The sequence below is a fragment of the Paroedura picta genome, chromosome 10 (genome assembly GCF_049243985.1).
Source record: "Paroedura picta isolate Pp20150507F chromosome 10, Ppicta_v3.0, whole genome shotgun sequence".
Classification (NCBI taxonomy): domain Eukaryota; kingdom Metazoa; phylum Chordata; class Lepidosauria; order Squamata; family Gekkonidae; genus Paroedura; species Paroedura picta.
The window spans coordinates 17268600-17292136 of record NC_135378.1 but is presented as its reverse complement, the minus strand read 5'-3'; the positions used below and the strand labels follow the sequence as shown (position 1 = coordinate 17292136).

The 23537-nt window shown below is 45.7% G+C and overlaps 1 long non-coding RNA gene across 1 annotated transcript; it reads right to left on the bottom strand.

Annotated features, from left to right (window-relative positions):
- Nucleotides 1–2305: 2305 nt before the first annotated feature.
- On the bottom strand, nt 2306–20129 carry LOC143819143 (uncharacterized). Its single transcript, XR_013224822.1, has 4 exons — nt 20065–20129; nt 19504–19564; nt 18815–18934; nt 2306–2655 (listed from the first exon to the last, which is right to left on the bottom strand). It is a non-coding gene; the product is annotated as an uncharacterized LOC143819143 (long non-coding RNA).
- Nucleotides 20130–23537: the final 3408 nt, after the last annotated feature.

Genomic DNA, 23537 nt, shown 5'->3' with positions numbered 1-23537 from the left:
GTGTTTTTAATAACAGGCTAAAGGCCCAGGAAAGTAGGGGATCACCCCCATCAGCAATATTCTAATTGGTTTTGCAGTGTTAATTAGCAACGTCACAATATTGGAGAAGAGATAGGATAATGATAGTAATTGTATGATAATGATGATGTTTTATAATTACCTATTTATACTTTTTGGGTAGGAGCGTGTAGGAAACTCTCGTGTATTTTTGACGGTTTTTAAAATGGGTTTGTAATTACCAATTTATGCTTTTTCGGTAGGCGTGTGTAGGAAACTCCTGTGTATTTTTTAGGGATTTTAAAATGTATTCAAACTGAAAAAAAAAATTGAAGCGGGACGCGTGCCTCCGTTTTAAATTCAGACAACAGTGTGCAGTGGCTTTAAAGAGATGCTAACGGCTCGGTTTCTCCATATCAGTGTGAGTTTTCCTCGCCTGCTCACTGAAAGCCTCACTGGAAGCTCACTGGAAGCCACTGGACAGGTGGCTCCACAAGAAGGAGGGGGCCCCTCCCACTGCAGGAACTGCCACGATGACGGCCATGTTGGACAAGTGGGCAAGGAAGCATGCCACCTGAAACATTCAGACGTGGTAGCTGAAACTGCAATGATTTGTTGTTGTTAGGTGCGAAGTCGTGTCCGGCCCATCGCAACCCCATGGATGATGATCCTCCAGGCCTTCCTGTCCTCCACCATTCCCCGGAGTCCATTTAAGCTCGCACCGACTACTTCAGTGACCCCATCCAGCCACCTCATTCTCTGTCATCCCCTTCTTCTTTTGCCCTCAATCGCTCCCAGCATTAGGCTCTTCTCCAGAGAGTCCTTCCTTCTCATGAGGCGGCCAAAGTATTTGAGTTTCATCTTCAGGATCTGGCCTTCTAAGGAGCAGTCAGGGCTGACCTCTTCTAGGATTGACTGGTTTGTTCGTCTTGCAGTCCAAGGGACTCGCAAGAGTCTTCTCCAGCACCAGAGTTCAAAAGCCTCAATTGTTTGACGCTCAGCCTTCCTTACTTAACCTTTATTAACTCTGCCAGCTCCAACTACAACCAACAACAACTGAACCCCAAACAGCCCTTATAAAGCTTGGGTTCCCGCCCAAACTTTCCCATGCGTGGGAACAATTTAGCAAACATCAAACCTTGCACCTGCTCGCGTGTACAATACATTACACCACCTCCTTTCCTACCCCACCTTCCCTGGGACCACTGAACCCACCAAGAAGGCTGGAGGTGGGAGCAGGAGTGAGAAGGACGGGGAGGGGAAAACTCAGTCCTCTTCCCACCATCTCCCTGGAACCAAAATGGTCTTCAAGGTGGAAGTACTGGATGTGGGTGGATGAATGAAGAGAAGAGGAAAACTCTGTCCCACTGCTGCTCTCCACACTCATCCACAGAACCCAGGGGAAATGGCTGGTTGTCCAGTAGTGGTGGTGACTGAGCAAAATCATTTCCAAATCTCTTGGTGGGTGAGAGGAGACAGGCATGGGGTGAAGGGAGATAGTACCATTTATGACTTTCACAGGTCCTTGCCTCTGTGGAGATGGGTTTTTTCTCATCTGTGTGTTCTTGTTCCTTTTGGGGGGAGAGGCAGTTCACAAATGTATTTTGCTCCCTCTAGTGGTCAATTCAATATTACATTGGTTTATGTCCAGCATAAAAACTTGCAGCTTAAATCAACATGATGATATGCAGGACAGATAGCAATGTTATATTGAACTGACCACTAGACCAGTGGTTCTCAACCTTGGGGTACCGATGCCCATATGGGGTCGCCTGCCTCCTTCCACGGGGTCACCAGGTTGGTGGCTGCAGCAATGGCTGGCAGCAGGTGGCAATGGTCACAGGAGGTGGCCGGCAGCAGGCATCAGTGGCAGGCAGAGACAGGTGGTGGCAGCAGCCGGCAGCCAGCAGCTGGCAGAGGCAGCAGAGCCATGGCATTGGCTGCCTCCACTCCGCCTCCAGATTTTTGTGCGCCTGTGCATGCACCTGTGTGTATGCATGCCATGCATGCGTGTGCGCACGCTGTCCCCACTGCCGCCACAGTTGGAGTTGCAGCTTGATGGCAGTTGAGAACCACCTCACTGGACGGAGAAAACCATATGTGCAAGAAACAGGCACTTACAAGCAAGGAAAATGAGAATGTAAAAAGGCCATGGATCAGAATCTGTGGTTGTTCCTTTCACTTCAAGAAACAAAACCTTAAGATTTGTTCAACAATGCGCTTCCTTTCCACTGCCACCTTTTAGTGTGTTTCCCTACAACAGCTTCTAGCATCTAGAAGATTACAGGTATATTATCCTCCCTCGGATTTTATTTCTGAAACAACAAATTGTTTCTGCGAATTGCTATCAGCCTCCTGCTCCAACTGGACTCAGCCATGCCATCTGGACTGCTCTTGCACTTATGGGGAGCCTGATCCGACTTCACGTCCCCCTCCAGAATGATTTGAAATGAGCAAAGAGACGAGGAAACTAGACTCCTCCAGTGAACGCAATTGATCATTCCGGGAGGGTTCTGCTTTCTCTGAATTATGGGTCGTGTGCTTATTGGTCCTTCCTCTTGCTCAGTCACTGACAGGGCAATCCTGAGCAACGTTAGACCTTTCAAAGTTGATTGAAGCCAGCAGCCTTAGAAGAGTGGGACTCTGTTGAGGACGGCTCTGAAAGACGGCATTGTTTGAAGTGAGGCAGAGAGAACAAATAGCATGAAAACACACTCATCCCCACAGGTTACTCTGTCAACTTGACTTCTAGTCTGCATTAACTCAGCAGCTATCCATTTGCTCCGAAAACAGGTTTTCAAAAGGACCACAATAAAGCCATATGCCCATCGGAACGCAGGAAATATTTTCTTTCATGTCCAGTCGACTGATCCTTGGCATACAACAACCTGATGCATTAATGGTTCAGTCCTAATAACGCTTGCATAGGGAGTAACCTGAGTTCGATTCCGCGTATACCTGGATTTCTAAATTAAACCATTTTCAATACACAAAGTTTTCACTTAATGGGGCATGTGAATGTAAGAAAAAAACAACAACAAAAAACTGGAAAAGCAAGCTTTTCAAATAAAAATCTATCTTTTGTTTTGGATTTTGCTGTTGAGTCTAACGGCAGCCTTTTGGAACTTAGCATTCAACAGTTGCTGTGTTTCCAGGAATTCCATGACAGCCGACCTAACCAGTTGGGCTTGGGCAAAAAGACTTTTATGGACTCTAACAAGGTAATAAGTGCAGACTCAGAAGCCCAGAGCACTAATGACAAGCTATCCCAATTGGAACCGTGCCCCCTTGTTTATTATTAAGGAGGTGAAGAATTTAATTTTGCAACTGGCTAATGATGACAAGGCGCCAGGTGAGAATGGTGCTCCTGGGGAGGCTTTTCAATATAATCTAACCCAGTGGGCACCTGTTCTCGTCAAACTTTTAGATTCTGTGCATTTAGCAGGCGGCGGTTCTCCCGGCAGGACTGCAAGTCGCCGTCTATTTCAGGAGGAGGGCGGGAGCTTCCAATAATGGGCTCGTAAGTAAAATTGACAGCTGTCCGATTTCTACGCCACATTTTCCTGAATGATGCAGGGAGATTGAGCGAGACTTGTCACTGTTTCCTCCGAAGAACATGCACGCTTCAGGTATGGTTATTCGGCAAGACAGCTGATTGTCTTTGCGCATCTGAGCCATCAATATGGGAAAGTACAGAAGACTGATTAATATGTAGCCCTTGGTGGTTTGAAGGTAGTGCTTGATACAGGGGCGGTGGGAAAAGGTTCAGGATAAACGGGGAAACATAAATGAGACCTGTCTCCTTTTGCTGCTCTGACAAGTTGCATTCTGGTGAGCAAAAAAGTATTTATTTAGTTATTGTATGTCATGTGTAATGTGGCTAGGAGATCCAGGGATTGTCTGGCAGCCAGGCAAGAGACATTCAGAGGTGCTTTGCCATTGCCTGGCTCTACATCATGATCCCTAGTGTTCCTTGGAGAAATTACCACCACAATCTTTGATGGCCTCCCATCCAACTACTAGCCAGGGTCGGCTCTGCTTAGCTTCCAAGATCTAATGGAATCAGACTTACCTGGGTTATCCAGGCCTGGCAGACCAGAGGAGTGAAAGAACAAATGTCTCAACTGAGGGACCGCCTATCGCCCTCGCAGGGCCTTGCGCTCTGCGGGTGAAAACCTGTTGGTCGTTCCCGGCCCTAGGGAAGCACGCCCGGCCTCGACCAGGGCCAGGGCCTTTTCGGTCCTGGCCCCGACCTGGTGGAATGAGCTCCCGGGAGAGCTGCGGGCCCTGCGGGATCTTTCAACGTTCCGCAGGGCCTGCAAGATGGAGGTCTTCCACCAGGTCTGTGATTGAGGCCAGGGCTGATAATAGATCTATGCCTCCCCCGGGGACTCGGGTTCTGGACCCGAAGCAAAACATCATCAGGACCTCCTCTCCACCTGCTAGTAGTGGGAGGGAGGGGGGGAAGTTGAGCTGCCGTTCTTGCCATGCCGGCAATATTGGCAATGTTATTATTGTTTTAATGGGGTTTTAATGGGGATTTGTGATATTGTTACCCGCCACGGGCCTCTTGTGGTGCAGAGTGGTAAGGCAGGCGTCTGAAAGCTTTGCCCATGAGGTTGGGAGTTCGATCCCAGCAGCCAGCTCAGGGTTGACTCAACCTTCCATCCTTCCGAGGTCGGTAAAATGAGTACCCAGCTTGCTGGGGGGTAAACGGTAATGACTGGGGAAGGCACTGGCAAACCACCCCGTACTGAGTCTGCCATGAAAACACTAGAGGGCATCACCCCAAGGGTCAGACATGACCCAGTGCTTGCACAGGGGATACCTTTACCTTTTACCTTTACCTTTACCCGCCACGAGCCACAAGGGAGTGGTGGGCTATAAATATAATAATAATAATAATAATAATAATAATAATAATAATAATAATAATAATAATAATAATAATAATAATAATTTTTTAACCTTCCAAATTAAACTACTTACTGGTTGTGCTGCTCTTTGGCTTGCTGGGATACCTCTTTTCAATGGGAAGGAATCTTCCAGTCTGTAAACTCTTAAATGGCTAAATCTATTCTTTTTTTCTTAACGGTCTTTTCTTCTCATAGCACTTTCTTAATTTTCCTGCATATGTAAACTAAGCTGAAGGCTCAGTTTTTACTGGGGAAATCTGTGTCTGGGCTGTACTATTTAAGACAGTATGTGCAAGAATGCTTCTCGGCATGACACTTTCCCCTCTCTGACCATTTACGCACTGGAGGTTTCATGCCAGGCTGCAGCCTGGAGTTTTAGTCATGGCAGGTTGCCCCACCTCTTCCTGCACCCACATGGGGGAGCATTTGGCTTAGTGCACCTCATCTGCCCCCAATCTATGCTCCTGCATGGGAGCTGGGGCAGTGAAGTTCCCAAATAGAAAGGGAGGACCTTGATGGCCTAGCCCAAACAGATGTATCCCTTATCTGCATTCTGACATGGTACATCCCAGATTAGGATGTTGCCATGTTCCATGGCAAATCTCTCCCCAAGAGGCAGAGTTCTGGCTAGAATCTCATCAGTTTATTCAGAAGAGTACAAACGGCATCATAGGACTTCTGCCTTGCCGAAGACCAAGGCAGTAGGAAATGAGAAGCAACTATAGGGGCAAATCCCCGTCCCTTCTCTTACATATTTCTGTTTCACATAGAACAGTTATTGTCATCAAGGGATAGTACAGTTTACAGTAAACACCTCTAAGTGGGAAGGAAACAGCCAAAACAACTAGGGGTGGGATAGGGAGTCAGATGGCCCAGAGTAAGGGAACAGAAAGGCGGGAAGAGGAGCAAAGCAATTTCAGGATGAGTCTCTGCAGGAAGTTTTGGGACTCCAGATTATAATTTCTTGAAAGTTTTTTGCAGCTTTAATTATAGTGTAGTGAACACATATTTTTTATTCCTTTTCAAACTGGGTAGACAGCTGTAATAAACTGAACTGAACTGAACTGGGCAGGCAAACCATGGCAAGATACAGTGGCTACCTGACAGAGGCTACTTGGGGATCCCCTGAAGTCCCGTGGAGAAATAGGGATGCTTTGGAGGTTGGACTCTAGGGCATTGTACTCCCCTACTGTCCCTGCCCTCCCCACGCTCCACCCTCAGATCTCCAGGATTTCTCAACCTGGAGCTGACAACCAGGAATTTCTGAACCTGGAGTCCACTCTAGTGCTTCACTAGCCTTAGAAAGGAGATTCGGGGCCATTCTGCACACATTGGATAATGCACTTCCAGTGCACCTTAGAAGCAGATTATCCTGTTCTGCACAGGAAAATCCAGCTGTCAAAGCACATTGAAAGTCCATTATCCAACTGGTGAAGAATGGGTGCTTGGCAGATTCTACACCATTCATGTAACTGCATTTGTGCAGAGAGCATTCCTGAGGATATTCCATTATCTTTTCCCTCTTAATAAAACAGTAAGGGGTGTTGGGGTGGGCTCAGTCCGTGATGGGGAGGGGCAACAATTGGTCCCATGGCCCTGGACTGATAAACGGAGGGGCCAATCGGAAGGCGCAAAGCGCCTTCCGATTGGCCCCTTACCAGGACAGACCAAAATTCCATCCAGCCAGGGGCAATCTGGAGAAATGGCTGCCAGTTTGCTCCTGACCACCAAAGGGAGAGGAGGTCAGTAGGGCTGCCGAGGGGAATGAGAACAGAGGCTTGGACAGGCTGTGCCAGCCCTTTTCGCTCCAAGACTGTCTTAATTGCCGTGTCCAACTGTAAATTGCCTCAGAACCCTGAGAGAGCTGGCAGGAGGCTGCAGAGTGCTCCCCCTCCCTTCAGGCCTGCTGCGAAGGAGCCTCTGACAGGCCCTGACTGAGGGGAGGAGGCCTTTCCAAGAGCAACGCAGGGGAGCCTGAGGGCCTTCCTTTTGAGGGGGGGGGACTTTCCCCTTCTGCCAAACAGTTGCCTGACAGGGAGGCCACAGAAAAGCCCCTTCTCACTTAAAATACTGCTCTGGCCGGGGGTTAGACACAGCCAATCCATGTGTCTTTCTTCTTTGCAACTCTCTGCAGATTTGAGGCCAATCCACAGCATTATTCTGCAGAGGAAACTGGCTCTTTTGTCTCCTTTTTCATCTGCACAACAACCCTGTGCCGTAGGCCTCAAGTCTTTCAATTCAACAACAACCTGTGTGGGAAGCCTTAAATGTATCTTCTCTACCACAACCCTCTCCAAAGTAGTCCTTTCTGCCTGGGGAGCTGATCTTTATACTCTGCATGTGAGCTGTAATTCCAGGAGCTCTCCAGGCCACACCTGTAGGTTGGCTACCCCTGGGTTGGAAATATTCCTGGTATGGAGGTGGGACTTCAAAATCATACAATGCCTCAGAATCCAGCCTTCAAAGGAGCCATTTTTGCCTGCAGTTGGGAGGGAGTGGTGCAGGAGTGTCCCTCCTGGCCTATGGGTTATGGCCAGCCCTTACCAGCAACTGTTTGTATTCTGGGGCGCAGACAGGCAGACCAGCATCAGTCCTGTGAGTCTGGAAAGTGCATGAAGATCTAAATAAATACTTACAGCCCGAAACTGTAAATAGTGAACATGTAAATGGCTGGAGATACATGGGAACTGAAAGAACTTCTTTCAACCTTGGATAAAACGGGCTTTGCTCCAAGTTTATTCAATGTTTTGGACAGCATACATGACTCCCTCTAAAATCCTCTAATATGCAAAAAAAAAAAAATTGAATTGAATCCTTGTTTGCTAAGCTTGGTTTAATGCTTAACAGTGGTGGCCACTAATATGGTGAGGCAGGTGTGATTCCCCACTCCCCCACATGCAGCCAGCTGGGCTTGCAACAGTCTTGTTAGAGACAGTCTCACGTAACAGTTTTGTCAGAACTCTTTTAGCCCCTCCTACCTCACAGGAAGGGAAGGGGATTGTAAACCGTTTTGAGACTCCAGTGGGTAGTGAAAAGCAGGCTATGCAACCCAATTTATTATTTATATTTATATTTATTTATAACTATAACCAATTTGTCTTCTCATGATTCCAAGAACCTCATCCCACAGACTTCTGCATTTTCTGTGGCGGCAGCCAAACACGTCACTGTACTGATTGACGTCTGGATCAGTAAATTTGCATCTAATGTCTGGCTTTAAATAACAGGATAAACATAATTTCCATTTGAGGTAAAACAGACACCAGTTGCAAGGTACCCCCAATTCCAAAACTGGGGCTGGACTATTTGATAGTGTACAATCCTCTTGTATTGTTTTTAATTGTCGTTACGGTTCATGGCTGGACCATTGGAACTGGAACAATAGTGAATCGAGTAAGGAGATAATGCAGAATAGAGCCAACTTCAGCTTGGCAGCAGCAAACTGCTACTGAACTAATTTGGACGCTTACTTTGTCCTCGGCAAACTGGATTATTGATGTTTTATTATTGTAGCACTGTCTTTAAAAAAAAAACCTGGCTTTGATTCCGACTTTTGCCCAATGTTTAGAATGACAGTTGTGTTTGGTAATTTGTTATGGCCGTTGGCTAAAGCAAATAGAAGCGAGCCAATATAACGAAGGAGAATAGCATGGGATGTAGCCCGCAATCTGGTTACCCCATTATCAGATATGGATCAAAGCCCAGCTCGAGCGTCACTGCCCCTCCAGGGGATCTGTCGTGATGATGGTATCATATCTGAGAGAAGAGAAATAGCTGGGTTTCCAACGAAGCTCTTCTTTTGCCTGAGAATTGCTTTATAGAATATCATTCCAACAGGCTATCTAGTCCATCCCCCTGTTTAATGCAGGAACAGCCTAATGCTTCCATGAAAAGTATCTGTCTGGCTGCTGCTTGAAGACCACCAGTGAGGAGGAGCTCACCACCTCCTTAGGCAGCCCATTCCACTGCTTAACTTCTCTGAATGTGGAAAATGTTCTCCTGATATCTAGCCAGTATTGTTCTAAACACAGTTTTAAAGCGAATACTGCGAGTCCTATCCTCTTCTGCTAGCAGGAACCACTCCCTGCCCTCCTCCAAGTGACCGCCTTTCAAATCGTTCAAGAGAGCTATCCTGTCCCCTCTCCACCTCCTCTTCTCCAGGCTGAACATTCTCAAGTCTCTCAGCCCTTCCTCGTAGGGCTTGGTCCTCAGGCCCCAAATCATCCTCGCTGCTCTTTTATGCACCCTTATAATTTTGTCCACAGCTTTTTAAAGTGAGGCCTTCAAGTATTTTCAGATGGGTAGTTTTTTTCACTCATTGCAATAAAAAACATCACAGAGGGTTAGCCAACCACCCCAAGCTTTTTTTCTGATGATAAAAGAGGGAAGGGGCCTCCCTTTTGACTCCCAAAATAGCTCCACAAGGGTTTGTGGAAGCCACATGAACAAAATAGGGTTGCCTAATAGGTAGAAATATGTGGAGATTTGAGGGTGAAGCTAGAGCAGGGGTGGTCAAACTACTAGACTACTACAAACTACAACACCCTCCAGATGTCCATGGACCAATACCCTTGGCCCCTGCCAGCGAACACTGGGAATTGTAGTCCATGGACATCTGGAGGACCGCAGTTTGACCACCCCTGAGCTAGAGGGCAGGGGATCTTGCTAGGGTAACTGAGGTTGAGCAGAGAATCTGGTCAGTTCCAACCCAGACAGCTTTGGGGCACCTTAAGAACTGTAGCATTTCGGGACAAAGCTGAGCTGAATGGAACAATACCGGCTAGATATCAGGAGAACATTTTCCACATTCAGAATGGCCCTGTGACACTGCGAACCAACATTATAGGGGCCACTAAGCTCAGTTAACTATGAATGCCAATGAAGAATGTCAACCGTCCATTGTCGCCTCCCAGGGATACCAGCCTCCAGGTGGGACCTGGGGATCCCCATAGAATAACACCTTATTTCAAAACTTCAGGGATTAGTTCCTCTAGAGGAAATGGAGGCTTTGTACCCCAGTGAAGTCCCTCTTTCACTCAGACCCCAAGAGTTTCCCAAACTGGATTTGGCAATCCTGGGCGCTGACATTGAAGGGAAAAACAAAAGAAGGCTTCATGCAAAGGAATCCAGTTACATTTCCCACAGCTACCAGGTATCATGAGTAGTAATAGCCATCATCAATCAATCTTTATTATTGTACACAAGCTAGTAGTAAATATATTTTGTGAATGAGCATTAAAGAATTTTTGTCAAGATTCAGCTGTGCTACATGAAAGTAGTGGCCATCTTTGAAACTAGGATTGCCAACTCTGGTTGGGAAATCCCTGGAGACTTGGGGGTGGAGTTGGGAGTAGGTGGGAATCGGGGCAGGGAGGGACCTCAGTATAGTATAATGCTATGGAGTCCAGCCTCCAAGGGAGCCATTTTCTCCAGGGGAACTGATCTCTTTAATCTGGAGATGAGCTGCAAAACTGAGGAATTCCCAGGTCCTACCTGGGAACTGGCATCCCTATTGAATCGCCATTTTCAAACTGTTTTCCTTAATGAATGCATTTCTTTCTTTCTTTCTTTCTTTCTTTCTTTCTTTCTACCTTCTATAGATGATAACAGAACATACATAAATAGTTTAATTCCTTTTGTGACTAGTTTGATATGATGTCACAGTTTTTACTGGAATTTTAAGAAAGGAGGAAGAACAAGATCCAGGTGAAAAACATTGCCACTTACCCTGTTTCTATAGGGGTGATTTGTCCATCCCTGCCCTTGATCAATGGAGTGGCAAGGGGGAAATTGGGTGGGGAGGAGAACTGATCAACACCACAATGTAACTTTTTTGGAACTGTTTTGGAACAGAAAGTGACACCATGAGGCTCTAGGTCCTTTTCAGTCATGGCCCCTACCTGGTAGGATGAGTCCTGGAAGAGCTGAGGGCCCTGATGGACCTATTGCAGATCCACAGGACCTTCCACCAGATACTTGGTTGAAGCCAGTATAGGGAATAACTATGGGGTCCCTTGCTTTAGGATGCTTAGAGCTAATCCTGCGTTGAGCAGGGGGTTGGACTAGATGGCCTGTATGGCCCCTTCCAACTCTATGATTCTATGATTCTATGATTCTATGATTCTAACCTTCTGTCCATCTAACTATTCAAATGCCTGCCCTGAGATTGGGGATTGGGATGGGGCCTGTGGAGCTGGGTGGGAGATTTTATATAGGGATTAGTCTGAGATGAAATGGGCTGTTTTATTATTTTACCATGTTCTATCAATACTGGTGGTAAACTGACTGCGGCAGTAAGCATATTTAATATATAAATCTTCAGGCCTCTTTGGTAAAATAAAGAGAGCGAGAGATATCTTGGAACACCTGGATTATTGTGATATCACTTCCTGTTTTGAAACCGGAAACAACATCCCAGCTGCCACTGTCTCCTTGTGCTCCTGACAACCTGAATAGGAGAGATTATTTGGTAGATTGTGAGGTGAAGGAAAGCTGAAACAGTTAATGGTCAGGAAGGGAAGACAGACTGACCTTTATCTGCCAGTTAAATGAACAATCAGATTTGAGGTAGCAGCTCTCTAGCATTATGTTATGGGACTGCTTTGTTTTCTTCTCTGAGGCCTAGTTGTCACTGAAGCAATTCTCAGGGACATTGTCTTCTGTAGGGGGAGTTATATGGAAGACTGGATGGTCATCAACGTCCAGGTGGGGCAGGCGTTCTCCCAGAATTACAACTGATCTCCAGACTACAGAGAAAATAGGAGCATCTAAAGATGTCATCTATGGCATCACATCCATGCTGTCTTCCTTTCCCTCCCCAGACTCTTCCCTCCCTACACTCCACCTCCAAATCTCCAGCTTTTCCCAGCCTAGAGTTGGTCACCCTATTTGTTTGAGCCTTAACCACTGTGATAGAATTGAGAGGTTTATCATCTCAGTGAAACTGAAAACTGAGCCTCTTTGGTGTACGTCCACTAGAAGCTGAATTACATTTCCTGCAGGCCAACGGCATGGACAAAACGCTAGCTGGAAATGTTCATCAGTCAATACATTGGCACCACCGTAGAATGAAAAACAGCACAACTTTGGGCATTGGAAGTGATCTCCTTCTGTTTACATTATTAGTTCTATCAACATTATTTTGCTTCTTGCTAAAATAATGACAAGAGAGAACGTTTGCTCAGACTGTCGACAAGAAGTGGGAAATGATGCTGGGCATCAAACGACAGGAAATTATGTTGACTGATAACAAATATAATTAGTTCTGAATTATTTTGGTTGTTATCAAAATCATTCCAGGAATGCAAAAGATCTTCCAACTTTTTCTCTCTTTCTCTTTTCCATCTGCACCTAGGATGGGAACAGTCATTATGTGGCTAATCCAAATGACTAGTACAGCAAGAGAAGCCAATAGAGGAAGATAGTTGCTCGGGTATTTGGGCAGAAGCTATGGATAGAGTTACCTTTTACCAGCCTCGGGTGATTTGCCACCTGTGCTCTTTGCTGGGGAAAGGGGATTTAGCCACTGTCATTAATGTATAATGGACTACTGCAGCATACTCCTTTCGGGACATTCCTTGAAGACTGTCTGGAACCTGGAGTTGATCCATAGAGAATCATAGAATCATAGAATAATAGAGTTGGAAGGTACCTCATGGGTCATCTAGTCCAACACCCTGCACTATGCAGGACACTCACAGCCCTATGGCTCATCCCCTGTAACCTGCCACCCCCTTGAGTCTTCACAGAATCAGCCTCTCTGATGGCTATCTAGCCTCTGTTTAAAAAATTCTAAAGATGGAGAACCTACCACTTCCCGAGGAAGCCTGTTCCACTGAGAAACCGCTCTGTAAGGAACTTCTTCTGGATGTTTAGACAGAATTTCTTTTGAATTAATTTCATCCCATTGGTTCTGGTCAGTCCCTCTGGGGCAAGAGAGAACCACTCTGCTCCCTTTTAAATACTTGAAGATGGTTATCAGGTCCCCTCTCAGTCGTCTCCTCTCCAGGCTAAACAGACGAAGCTCCCCCAACTTTTCTTCATACATCTTGGTCTCCAAACCCCTCACCATCTCTGTTGCCCTCCTCTGGACATGCTCCAGTTTTTCTACATCCCTCTTCAACTGGGGTGCCCAAAACTGAACACAGTAATTCAAAATGTGACAACTTGTCTGTTAGGCCCATTCTGCCCACATCAGATAATGCACTCTCAACTTGCTTTTGACAGCTTGGGCCATCCAGCTAGAGTAAGTCACTTGGACCTGGGGACCTGTAGGTGAACGTTCATGTGCCGTTGATCGTCCAGGTCAAGGGTAATTGATGGAACGAGCTGAAAAAAGAATAACTAAAAGCTGTGCCAGATAAAGATTCCAAGTGCAGAGTATGTTGGAGCTCATCGGTGAGCTTTGGAGGCTGACATCCATCACCTTTGGCAGCGCTAGCAGTCCCAAACTGCTTTCATCTGGGCTGCGAGCCACAGGAACTAGAAGAGAGAAGGGCAAAGTCTTTGTTCAGATCCTTTACTGCCTTTGGCTGGCAGTATGTGTCCATCATTGATGGGCGGGAGCATTCATAGGTGTGACTGGCTGCCTTGGTCTACTGGTTATAGCCAAGTGTGACTCATCAGAGTTCTTGGGCAGCCATGATTGGCTTTCGTAGTATCTGGAGACCACGTGAGCTGATGAAACCATAGGGACTTAGATTGCACCCATGTTTTATTGGCTATTTATGATTGCCATAGAGAAATCAGCTCTGATTCAGCCCTCTGCTGGGTGGTCCTTTGCACTACAAAAGACTCCTGCTCACCAGGGGTGCAAGCCCTTGGCAAGAGCAAAAGGGCTCCTAGTCTGTGTCTCTTCACATGGGGGTCAAGCCAGAATTTGTGTAAGTATTCAGGGGAGTGCAGGAAGATACAAATTACTTCTGCAATGGACCAAAGCCACATGGCTAGTGATGGAGCCCATGCATTGGCATGCATTGTCTGTGGTATTTTTGTCTTCTTAACCTCAGGGTAACTGCAGCAAGTGTACATTGGTAATGCCTGTCCACAGTGAATTCTATAAAGGAGGGTGAAGAGTTCTGGGACAGAACTCATGAAGCACTTTTGGGGGAGAAGGGAAAGGCATCTCAGCAACCAGAGGAGCACACAAAACAAGCGGATCTGAAATGGCCTATGGCCAATCAATAAACTGAATACTGAATACAAAACAGGAGGACAACACATGGAATAAAGTTACAAATAGGCGTAGAAAAATAAGGCGATGTTCTGTCCCGTTGAATCTCAGTAATAGATTGCAGGATCTGCCTGTAGATATTGATACAGGACCACAGGAGCAAGGACTATTTCCCCAATCCCCCCAAAGCTCAAAAGAAATTTCACAGGCTCCTGTGGATACGACAGGACTAGCTCTTCTTCTCCACACTGTAGAAAGAGACAGGTGCTGATAATTGGGGACTCCCTACCGAGAGGGTTGGAAGCCAAAGTATGTCAACCAGACTTCTTGTCTTGAGATATACTGTCTACCTGGTGCACACATCAAGGATGTCACAGAAAGGCTGGAAAGGCTCATAAAGTCCACAGACCATTATCTGTATACACAGGAGGGGGGGATCAAAGCCAGATTAGCGGCTGCTACTTTTAAGCACTGTACCACGCTGGCTCTCTAGAATTGCAGGACTGCAGAATCAAACCCACCTCAGAAGAATACCAGACATTGCTAGTGGCAGGCTTATCAGCTATCCTTTCCCCTCACAGGGTCCTTCCCACCTCTGTCCATTGAAGAAGAAGAGTTGGTTCTTATATGCCACTTTTCTCTACCCAAAGGAGTCTCAAAGCGGCATATAATCACCTTCCCTTTCCTCTCCTCACAACAGGTACCCTGTGAGGGAGGTGAGGCTGAGAGAGCCCTGATATTACTGAAGAAGAAGAAGAAGAAGAAGAAGAAGAAGAAGAAGAAGAAGAAGAAGAAGAAGAAGAAGAAGAAGAAGAAGAAGAAGAGTTGATTCTTATATGCCGCTTTTCTCTACCAGAAGGAGTCTCAAAGCAGCTTACATTCGCCTTCCCTTTTTTCTCCCTACAACAGTTACCCTGTGAGGGAAGTGAGCCTGAGAGAGCCCTGATATCACTACTCAGAACAGCTTTACCAGTGCCATTGCAAGCCCCAGGTCATCCAGTTGGCTGCATGTGGGAGAGCACAGATTCGAACCTGGCTTGCCGGATTAGAAGTCCACACTCCTAACCTAACCGCTACACCATGGTTAGAAACCATGAAGGATAAATTGAGAGGCAAAGGACTGTGTCTCATTATGCTGACATCCCTTCCTGCATGACCAGAAGTGGCATCACATCACCAGGGAGTCTCTAGCACAGGCAAAGATGTGTCCCAATGCTGTAGTGTCTCCAAAGATGTGCTGACTCAAGTCTGGTTCCACAGGACATGACATCAGCATGCCCCCAGCCGTGATGCTCCAGTGTTCGCAAGGGTCCAGCTGCTTTGGCGAACCTCCCACCAGTCATCAGCCTTGTGCTGACAACTCCAGCTAGCAAAAAGTGCACCTACATTAGGAGATATACCTCCCCCCAACCCAGGCATGAAGAAAACAATACTGCTCATAGAGGTACAGGAAACAGCTTGGAAGGCAAAAGTCAATATTCCAGAAGGCAAATGTGCAGTGGAATATCATCGTTTTAAGACACTAATACCATAATCCCATGCCAAAAAGCAGTTCCAGGACCTTAATATCCTCTTTTTTATATTGAGTAAGTGTTATTTAAGCTCTTGCTCTATTGATCCTCAGATTTGCCGTGCCAGCAAATTATCGTGTGGGATTCATGCGGTGCCAAGCGCATTCCACACGCTAAGCGGTAGCCGATGCTTTCAATGGAGAGCTACAACCAGTCCCTTGGCAAATGTGCCCAAGTGACGTTTGTGTTTGCAAACATCTGTTGGTCACATTCACACTTTATATTATCCAATGTAATGTAAAACAGCATAGGCACAAAGCTAAAAGTTATGAAGGGTCACCAGAATAAAGGCAGGTTCCAGGTTCTGAAATGGGAGCTCGATGCACAGGCACTTGAGGTGCTAAGAAAACAAGCTGAGGAAGCCAGAAGGGCATTGTATATTGGTTTCCCCACCACCACCTATTATGCACCATCAAGATGTTTAAAATCAACCAGGAATATCTTCTTGTTCATTATCAATGTGTTGAACCAGGTTTTGAACAATACAGAGGGTCATTCTCTTTCACTGCCACCTCAGGGAGGAATTTTCTTCAATGGAGACCAGCCAAAGCCTAGGTTGGCATTCCTGGTTGGGGAGGATTCCTCCTTGAGGGCACTCCCAGCACCACTGATCCCAGGAATTGAATGTGTTGTCCTGAGGTGGGACCTGGTCATGAGCTTAGCCATCTGGCTGGTGTAGCGCCCGCCGAATTCACCAGCAGATGACATATCAAGCCTGCTAGAGGCAGCACCCAAGGGGACTCTGAAGTCCCCCAAACTTATTATTTTGAGGGACTTGAATGCCCATGTGGAAATGCTGTCCTCTGGATTGGGCCCGGATCTGGTGGCATCCATGGCCACACTGGGGCTCTCGTAATTTGTTGCCAATCCCACCCATCAAGTAGACCACACCCTGGATTTGATCTTAGGTGCAGGGATAGAGGTGGATCGGATAGCATATATGCATTGTCATGGTTGGACCACTGTATATTGAAGGGCCAACGATGCATTCCTCCCCCTATCCCGAAATCTTTGCCCACCTGTGAAGACTTATGGATCCTGTAGGATTCCTGAATGCTCTGCACAACATTGAAGCCCTTCAGCAACTCGTTAGACAAGACTGTCAGCAACTGGTATGACTGCCTGATGGCTGCTGGCTGCCATTGATGAGATTTCCTCCCCACGACATCCTCTCCCCGCCTGTTCTAGGCCAGCCCCGGTACACAGAGGAGCTGCGTGCAAAGAAATGGGAGCAGAGACAACTAAAGCAAAGTTGGAGGAAGACTTGTGACAAAGTGGCAAGAACATCTTATAGAACACTTATGAGAACCTATGGGATGACAGTGTAAGAGGCCAAGTGTGAGTTTTATGCCACCATCATTTATGCCACCATCCACTAGCTCATGCCTGGTACAATTATGTAAGGTAATTTGATCCCTGACTGCTCTCCAGGAAGGGCGTACAAACGATAGTCAATTGGACATTAGCTGTGAGGCTTTTGCGAGCTATTTTGTGGATAAAGTCTTGTCACTTTGCCACAACCTTCCCCCAATGCTTAATACAGGCTCTGAACTGGACTCCCGTTGGCCTTTGAAAGAGTGCTTAGTTTCTGATCTCCTGCACAAGCCAATATTGACAGGTTGCTAGCTTCAATTAGGCCGACCACTTGTCCTCTGGACCCCTGCCCCTCATAGCTAGTGAAAACTGGTAGAAAGAAGTTAGGAGGACCACTCTGGGAGATCATCAACCTGTTCCTTTCTATAGGGACCTTCCTTGATGGTCTGAAGGAGGCAGTGGTTCATTCCTTACTGAAGAAATCATTGCTGGACACTCAGGACCTGGCCGGTTACCAGCCAGCCTCACATCTTGCATTTCTGGGGAAAGTAATTGAAAGGGCTGCTGCAGACCAACTGCTGGCATTCTTGGATGAAGCATCAGTTTTGCATCCATTCCAGTCAGACTTCCACCTGGCAATGGGGTCAAGATGCCTCTGATTGCTCTGATGGATGATCTCAAACAATAGCTGGACCAAGGCAGGCCAGCACTGCTGGTGTTACTTGACCTCACAGAAGCATTTGATGTAGTAGACCATGAGTTTCTTGCCACCTTGCCAACAGTGGGTTACCTCCTTTCTCTGCAATCTGGGTCAGAGGGCTGCGATTGGGGAGGCACAATAACATTACTGTCAACTGCCTTGTGGGGTTCTGCAGGGGGCAGTTCTCTCTCTGACTTTATTTAACATCTTTATGTGCCTTCTCACCCAGCTAGTCCAGAGCTTTATATTTTGGGGTCATCAGTATGTGAATGACATCTTGCTCTCTTTCCTGGTGGATGATGCCCCTCTGACCATGTTGCCCAAGTGTCTGGAGGCAATGATGGAATGGCTTCAAGCAAGCAATATCAAACTGAACCCTAAAAAGATGAAGGTCCTCTGGCTAGAGAGAAAGGGACCAGAACAGGAAGCACGTTTACACATATTGGACAGGATGCAGGATGCAGCTTACAACTGCATACTCAGCCAGGAAACTGGGAGTGGGTTTTGAGGCCTCCCTGCACATAAATAAAATCTTCAAAGAGTCAGGAAGATAATATTGAAGAGTGTAGGGCTCCATTGTCTGGTGTGGTTAGAAACAACCTTTGAAGACCATAGAGTCAGTTAAAAACACAAGACAAGTACTGGTGTTTGAAGAGAGGAAGATGGATTACTAGAAAGGCTGTACCAGCCTTCAGGAAACCAAAAGAGTTAGTGAATACTCAAAAAAAAAAGGGGGGGTACTAAAGTATTTGGGGAAAATACTGGAACAAAAGCCTCTTGATAAAGATTTAAATCACCGTGAACAGCTTAAGAAACTCTCATTAGCCTGAAATATGTTCTGATTTCCCTCTCAGAGTTATCTATATTGAATTACCTCAGAAATTTTCAATCCATGATTTCACCTGACCTTTCTCCTCTATGTTAAATAAAACATTTTGTTATTTTTGAATTGCATAATGTCTTGAATACCATTACATTTGTTTAAGTTAAACGGGACTCCTTATTCTTCCCTTGGGTTCTTAGACTTGAACCAACAGCCAAAATAATATAATGTGACAGGGTGGGACAGCCAGAGTCCTTCAGCAAAGAAGAAAACACGTCACTCAGTCAGTAAAGGGAAAAAGAACTGGGAAGAAAGGCTTACCTTTGAGGGAGGTGTGCGTGGCATAGAGCTCTTTTGAGTAACCACAAATTGTGGACTATGACTCAGTGGCAGAGCATCTGATTTGCATGTAGATGGTCCCAGTTTCAATCTTTACTGTCTCTATTTAACATTAAAATATTAGGTGATGTAAAAGACCTTGACCCGAGACCCCCCCTCTTATCAAATAAACACTTTATTCACCGAAATAATAAATGCAAAGTAAAATGCTGAATGCTTTTAAAACTCGTAATCATAATTACACAGTAATTTATATAAAATCTGCAAGCTTATGACTATTATAAAAAAAATTCACAAAAATTTAGTTCCCTGTGCACATCTTAATGGTGGCAGCACAGAATTTAGTGGTACATAGGGTGGTGGGGGGAGGGGAGGGGTTCTCATCACTTAACAGTGTCTTTTTCTTTCGCTGTCAGACCTGAGTACCTCTCTGATATAATTTGTATTGTTTTATCACAAATTATATTATTAATGGGACAGCAGAGTAAAAAAAATGTCCCCTTGTTTCAACCTGATTTCTGGAGCAGGGACACAGTCTCCGGGGGGGAGGGGTTGATATTGGCCCTCTAGTACTGCTGTGGCCAAGGCTTAGCATCTGTCAAGAGTGAAAGCTCTTCTTTATGACCTGAGACACTAGAAACTCATTACCAAACAAAGAAGACAACACTGACCTTAATAGACCAATGACTTCTTTCGGTGAACTTCATGTGCGCATGTGCGCGTGAGCAGAATCTGTGGGATAAGCAAACCACATTTCTCACCAGGTGGCATGGATGTGAATCAGGATAAGCACTGCAGTATGAATGCCTTTGAGATGTGTTCCCTCCTCCTTGGCTCTCAACCAAGTAAAGAAATGGAGCCTTCCAGCCTGTTCCCATAGACATATTCCCCCATTGAGTCAGCTTGTCAGTACTTATCATGGCTCAAAGATTGCCCATGAACACCCATTTGTAATCATGAAAAGATGGATGTATTTTATTTCCCTTTTTAAATCCTAGGAATCTGCCTTGTCTCAGCCTGATATGAAGATAAAATGTATTGGTTGGTGAGCTACGGTGAGGACACCGATGGCCCGCATGATACATTCACTCCGCTGATACCTCCCAACCTTTCACAGGTGCTTGTGTTGTAATGAAGACAAATCCCCCCATTTGTTTCCCCAGGTTTTAAGGAAAGTAAAAATAGAGCTAGCACAATTAAAGATGTTCTTCTGGCATTTATTTATATATTACCTTTCAGCCACCTCCTGGAATGGTTGTTCAAGGACAAACCTGCCATGCCAGATTATGCTGGTAATTCTAGGGAGGAGTCTAGAATACTACACAAAGCCAAAGAACTCCATCTTAGAACTCCAAGGAGACCTCTGGAATGTTGTAGAATGACCAGGGGTTCTGGTTTGGGGGGTCATCATCTGGGCATGGAATTGGGGTCACTGTGAGTGGGTGGGGAGTTGTGAATTTCCTGCATTCTGCAGGAGGTTGAACTAGTTGACCATGGAGGTCCCTTCCAACTGATTCTGTGATTCTGGATGTGGTTCCAGAGGACTCATGGGGTACTGCATAGTAATGCACAGAACTGTACGTCCAGGTGCTAATGCAAGAGATAGACAAAACCTGTTTCCTTCCCCAAGAAAACTCTTTTTGAATGACATCACAGGAATTTTTTTTTTAAATCAGGACCTTACTGTTTACCATTCTGTTGCCTTTTCATTCCATGCTGGTTTGAAGCTTGCCTATTCTATTTGTCTCCAAACATTCATCTTTGCTTAAAACATTTCATGACTCTAATTTCATGAAGAGATCCATGTTAGTCTTCATTTAAAAAAAAATTGAAAGAAAATGATTTTATTCAATTAGAATGAGCTCTCTTAGGTCACTGGAAAAGAGAGATGGAACTGTGGGAAGCAAGTCATGGAAATCCATTAATGGAGCCTTTAATGGAATCTTCTTCCATCTTTAATGGAGTCTTCTTTGATGCAGCCAGCTGGGTGACCTTGGGCTCGCCACGGCACTGATAAAACTGTTCTGACCAAGCAGGAATATCAGGGCTCTCTCAGCCTCACCCACTTCACAGGGTGTCTGTTGTGGGGAGAGGAAAGGGAAGGCGACTGTAAGCCACTTTGTGACTCCTTCTGGTAGAGAAAAGCAGCATATGAGAACCAACTCTTCTTCTTCTTCTTCTTCTTCCTCTTCCTCTTCCTCTTCCTCTTCTTCTTCTTCTTCTTCTTCTTCTTCTTCTTCTTCTTCTTCTTCTTCTTCTTCTTCTTCTTCTTCTTCTTCTTCTTCTAGTTTTGGATGAATTGTTAATTGTTGCTCTGATGACATCACTTCTCATTTGGCACCAGAAGTGATGTCATGCATGCATTGACACAGTATATCGGGGCTCTCTCAGCCTCATCCACTTCACAGGGTGTCTTTTGTGGGAAGAGGAAATGGAAGGCGACTGGAAGCCGCTTTGAGACTCCTTCGGGTACAGATAAGCGGCATATAAGAACCAACTCTTCTTCTTCTTCTTCTTCTTCAAGGGATTTTGAATGATAGATTGGGAGATTGTTGAAATTCTTTTAATTCTCTTTAGAACTCCAGTTGATACTTCACCTGAGCAGATTTTCCTTTTAGGCAAAATTGATTGACAGAGGCATGGAATCTGTTTCACCCTGTTTTTTTTCTTCCCCAACTTTCACAAATCTTGTTGGAATTCCTTTAGCTTTCCTTGGTCACAGTAGGACTTTTTCAGACGTGCCTAAATGTACATGAAAGATAAACATTGGGAGCAAGTAATCCTGTAGCTGACTGGATGTCCTCAGGGCAATATTAACTTCAGGTGCTGTTACCTCATGGCAGGGTTGTGAAGATAAAAAATGGCAAGAAGATAAAAGGACTGTGCGTTTCACATACATTATTGTAAACAAATACCCATGCTGTAGGGGTGTCCAATTTAACATTACTATTCTGTGCCTGCTCTGTGAGAAAGCTACATTGCCATTTGGAAAAGTAAAGCTCTTTCATTGCTTTTATGGAGCTTGTCACAGCTCCATAACTACTGAGGAGATAGAGACTTGTCCCTTCCCAAAGGGGCCCCCTTGAGCTATGATCTGACTCCTATCCAACATGGTGCAGTGGTTAAGTGTGGTGGCTTCTAATCTGTCAAGATAGGTTTGATCCTCCCCATGCAGCTAGCTGGCTGACCATGGGCTTGTCACAGCCCTGATAGAGCTGTTCTCACAGAGCAATTCTGTCAGAAACTCTCTCAGCCCACCAAACTCACAGGATATTTGTTGTGGGGAGAGGAAGAGAAGGCAATTGTGAGCTGTTTTGAGACTCCTTGGGCAGTGAAAAGCAGGGTATAAAACCCAACTCTTCTTCTTACCTCACAAGAGCAAATGAATTATTCCAAGATCTGGTTTTAGACCAGTGTTTCCCAATGTGTGCGTTGGGACCCAAAAGTGGGTTGTCTTCCTTAGAGATGAACTCCCACTTGCATGGGTTCATAGTGGGGGGCAGCGTGTGATGTCTGTTGGTTTCTCAAAAAATATAGTTAGGCACTGTAGAAAATGGAATGCTGGAATAGATGGGTCCCATGCCATATTTTGCCTAGGGACAAAAAGAAAAAATCTTGGGGGAATCCTTGATGGGTCCCCATACAAAGTAACTTTTGACTTGTGGGACACCATATCAAAAAAGTTGGAAACTACTGGTTGCTCAGCTGAGCTATAGCAAACCCAGCCTTTCTCAACTTTTTTACCATTGAGAAACCTCTGAAACATTCTTCAGGTTTCACGAAAACCCAGAAGTGGCACGATCATGCAGAATATGGCTGGAGAGCATAGCTATGTAAACACCCACCTGGGGCCCCGTTCCACCCCTTACAGGCCCATCCCTGGCCATTTTGGCAGAGGGGTGGGTGGGTCAACATGACCATATACAGTCATATCAATTAATAAATGTTTAACAGAATTTTTAAAATATATTCTACATTATTTTAACTCCCACCCATTCAGGAAACCCTTCCAGGGCTGTAAAAAGAAAAAAAAACAGGGTTTCACAAAATCCAGGTAGAGAAAGCCTGGGGTAGCCCAATGGAACAACAATCTATAGCAGGGGTAGTCAAACTGCGGCCCTCCAGATGTCCATGGACTACAATTCCCAGGAGCCCCTGCCAGCAAAGGCTGGCAGGGGGCTCCTGGGAATTGTAGTCCATGGACATCTGGAGGGCCGCAGTTTGACTACCCCTGGTCTATAGTCAGAACAAACCAGACCCCAAGCTAATCATTCACATCAGATAGCAAGTTTCTGTCATGGCATGAGCCTTTTACAAATACCAATTTACAACACACCTTTAGCATTTGAGGCCATGTTTGATGGGGCCAGTGGTCAGGATTCTGATGGCCAAGAACGCGTCTCCCTTTGTACCACCTACGACTTCACCCAGTGAGACATTCTTAAAGCAACATCGTTTCCTTTCAAAATACCTTTTGAATGTTATGATCATCTACCCCCCTTTTCATGAGACGTTACGCTGGGCATAGCCTAAAATAGTAACGCAGCTCTGGCAGAATGCGCTGCAAGCCCTTGGAAAAATTTATCTCAGCAACGGAGAAAATCTCCCTCAAATTTTATTCACAGAAATTCAGCTCATCACTCATCACGTCTTTTTCTTCTGTGGCACGGGAAGGGGGGGGGGGAGGCAAAGAGATAAGATGATC